Source organism: Hirundo rustica, chromosome 6, assembly GCF_015227805.2.
Source record: "Hirundo rustica isolate bHirRus1 chromosome 6, bHirRus1.pri.v3, whole genome shotgun sequence".
Taxonomy (NCBI): domain Eukaryota; kingdom Metazoa; phylum Chordata; class Aves; order Passeriformes; family Hirundinidae; genus Hirundo; species Hirundo rustica.
The window spans coordinates 8,632,621-8,636,556 of record NC_053455.1 but is presented as its reverse complement, the minus strand read 5'-3'; positions in this window follow the sequence as shown (position 1 = coordinate 8,636,556).

The following is a 3,936-nucleotide window of genomic DNA, read 5'->3' as shown; positions in this document are numbered from 1 at the left end:
TGGTGACTGCTGCAGTATTTACACCCCTCACACATTTTGACCTTCCTCAGCAAAATGTAATGCCTATTTATAGAAGGGGATGACACGTGGCAGCCAGGGTTGGGACATGTAGAAGCTGTGGAGAGGTCTCAGAATCTTCAAGAACGTACTTCTTTGTGGATCTTTTAATTTGTAATGGTTATGCATCAAGAGCTCTCAAAAAAGGCCTGCCTCTTGTAGAGGAAAAAGATTATTCTAGAGATGGAGTTATTCCCTAATTGCAAAATTATCCAAGTAGATGTTCCTTTTTTATATACGTCTCAGAGAGCTATAACAATATTTTTGTATCATTCCCATGGGCTGTGGAAATGGCATCATATCCTCAGTGATGCCATTATGCAGTGTGTAGAAACAACCCTTTCCTGACATGGTAACTCCAAGGGTACAAAACAATGACACTTGGCATTAGAAATGGGGTAAAAAGGAAAACCTGTCAGGAGGATCTTGTGCCATACTCATCCCATTTGTCTCATCTCACTCAATAACAAATAGCAGATAATATTCAAAGCCATTTGTGTCAAGACATACTTTTAAAAGTACCAGTGCAAAGCACTAAATTTAACTGTTTATGGGTGTTTCGCTGCTTGTAAGGCAGAATTCTTAACGCCATCCAGCTCTGGTGCAGTCTCTCTGTGCCCCAGTTCGTTATAGTCTGGTGTAATGCACAAGGAAATACCCTTTTTCTCTGAGGGGAAAAAAAAAAATCCCAAAGCTGTGAATCCTTACTTCTGTTTTAACTTCTTTGTCCGCCATTGACGAATTGTTTAATCTCACTGCTGCTGGTTTTGCAATCTATAAAACTGCAATTCGTAATACATCCTCATCTCTTCAACACTGCCTTTTGGAGCTCCCTGGGTCAAGCCCTGCAGTCCTTGATCTGAATTGAGGAGGAAGCTCTCCCCATCGTATTTGTGGCTGTTCTGATGAAAGACCAATGAAACTTCTGACCTTATTTAATGTTTGTGAAGCGCTTCTGAAAGGTACTTGGTAAGTGCTAATTATTACAAGCACTGTGAAGTGTTCCTCATTTATATGAGGTACTTTAGGCATAAAGATGCTGGGAGATAGAGTAATTAAGTGCTGTTTTCACATGGCTTAACCTTGTGACATTTGCCTTCTGAATGATCTAGAGCTGCTCCTTTTCTTGGCCTCACCTTCCTCCGTGCATTTGTGCTGGGAGGTGGCTGCTATATTTCAGCTTTGGTCGCTTTATAGGCAAAGTCCGCAGTGGCTAACGAGCCACTTGGTGTGCTGAATAACTGGATTAAATGATCAGCTCTAAACTGAGTATTCGGCATATTGAAGACAGTAGCTTTTATAGCATAATTTTCACAGGATTACTTTGCACCTGATCTTTTTATTTTCCATTAAATATCCATTAGATCCACATGGCCTGTCCTTGCTTTCAAGGATTCATCAAAAAACCCAGTGATGTTGTCAGTGAGCATGATGTAATAGTCAATTATCCCATGACTTACTCTGTTACCATAAAAATAATATCATGCATTTCATTTCTTAGCATGGATATTTTAAATAAAAGTTCTTCTATTAAATTTTACATGTGCTGTCATCGAGTTAAATGTGAATAAGTTCAGGCTTTTATCAAAACACTCTTTAATCTACTGAGAGACACTGCTTAATAGGAACATTTTAACATAAATTTCCTTTCATTTTAGCTGTTTTCCATGTATGTTATTTTATATTGTTTGGAATTTCATTTAATAACAGTCACTGTGATGGATTTAACTACTTCTTTCTCCCCAGCAAAATTCAATAATAAGGGCTAAAACTGGCTGATGCATCATGCTGTTTGATATCTGGATGGAAGAATAAGGATAAATATTTATTGAAAGGTTTTCATTTGTAGTAAAGATTATAGTTTTTTAAAAGTAGCAATTACAGATTCACTCCTGCACAGTAATGTTTTTGAGATATTTTCTGACACTTACCCTTACGATATGGTTTTCCTAGTCAGATACACACTTCCTAACACATTCAGGATAGAATTTTGAAGCTTTTGTAATTTTTTAATTTGGCTTATATATGGTCTTACAGTTCTGGCATAATGCACTTTACAACAGGAACGAAAAAAATGAAGCATTTCCACAGTAATGTGCAATCTATACTTACACCTTATGCAGATTTTTTTCAGATGATTTTTGATCCGTACTTGTTTATTTTGTCCCTGAAGATGTATTAAAAGAGATTTAAAGTAACAGTGCTTGGTCTCTATTTCCCTCATTTTTTAACAAAGTAAACTTCATACACAAAAACTGGTTTAATGTTTCATTAATTTTAGAAAATAAGTAGCAGCATTAGTGAATGAAGGTATGTTTTCTCTCAGTCTACAGATTTTCAGTGTTTGGCCTTTTTCACAAATCCCACAAACTTTGTCTCCCTTTCCCATTTGCAAACCGAGCAGGGATCGACCTTTACCACTGGGATTTGTGGTTAGTTATCTGAGTGACCAATGGTTTTATGAAGGAAAAATACATTTTCTAAGTGATGCAGAAATTCCTGCATAAAAGTTGGTTCAGAACAACTGATGTGAACTCCATGAAGCTCTTTATCAGCAACACTGAGAGAAAGCAAAGGTCGATAGTGCCTCAGATAAACAATTATCACCTCTAAAACTGACTGGGTGTCAGACAAGTGCTTTTAGAGCTTCCAGAAGCCTCCATGGAAGATGCTCCTTTTCTCATCTGTTTTAGAAGAAGCCAGAAACAGCAGGTAAGTGACCCTTCCAGTAAATGACAGCAGGTCAATGCCTCATACACTACTCAGGGCAATGGCTGAGACCTGTATGAGAATTGATCTGCTAATTAATTAGTATTTCTTCATTTCCTTTGCATCAGTTATATATATATATATATATATATATGCACATACACCTATGTGTAATTTCACATAGAATGGTCTTTGGTAGCTGAAGCATCTGAGGTAGTGTCATCTAAATCCATGTCAGGCTGGCAAGGCCCAAGCCAAAACACAAAACAACCCTCAAAAAACCACACACGCAAATTTAAAAAAAACCTCCAAACCCAAGCTGGAGAGCTGTGCCTGATGATTGGGATGGAGGACAAGAAAGAGACATTCCTGCCTCTCACCTCTGACAGTAATACTTTACATGGGGTCAAGCTCTAGCCCACTCATTATTCCCTGTGGAAGTGGCCTTGCACCCTGTATAGTAGCATGTCATGTCCCTCAGAGAGCTGGTTTGAAGTGTCAGATGTTGGCAAAAAGGATCAGCTCACATCACCCTTTTAATTGGGCATCAGGCAAGAAAGGAAATCCAGCTCCAGCTATCTTCTTTCTAGAAGTGCCTGTTTGTGGCATCCCATCAGGGGTGTGAGCTGGCGGTTTCTTGGTCACTAATGAGTGTGGCAGTGCTTGCTTTGTCTCTTTATTAGATCCAGATTGCCAATGACAAAGAGGATGCCTGAAGCATGGAGCATGCTCAGCTGCCACGGTGCTACGTGGATCCATGGCATGAGAGAAGAGGGATTGGACAGCTTGCTTCAGGGAGGTAGGGAACTGGGTCCTTTTCTTCCCAAAGCACTAGTCCATCACAAATGAGCTTTGATAATGAGCATGTTTTACAGAATGATTCCAAGATTTTGCCATTTAATCTCTTACATACTTACAGGAAATTAGTTGTTCTAAAATACCTTAATGTGTTATTAATATCTGCGGATTTCTGGAGCAGACACTGTTTATTAAATATTTGCCCATCAGCTCTATGCGATGGTAAGAAAAACAAAACAGGAGAGATGGTCTTTTGTAAGCACATACACTTCATATCTTCCATTAATGCAAAAAAATTTTGGCCAACATCTGCATTTTTTCAGTGGTTGAAAGCAGTACAAAATTTGAACACTGTCTAAATAAATGTGTTTG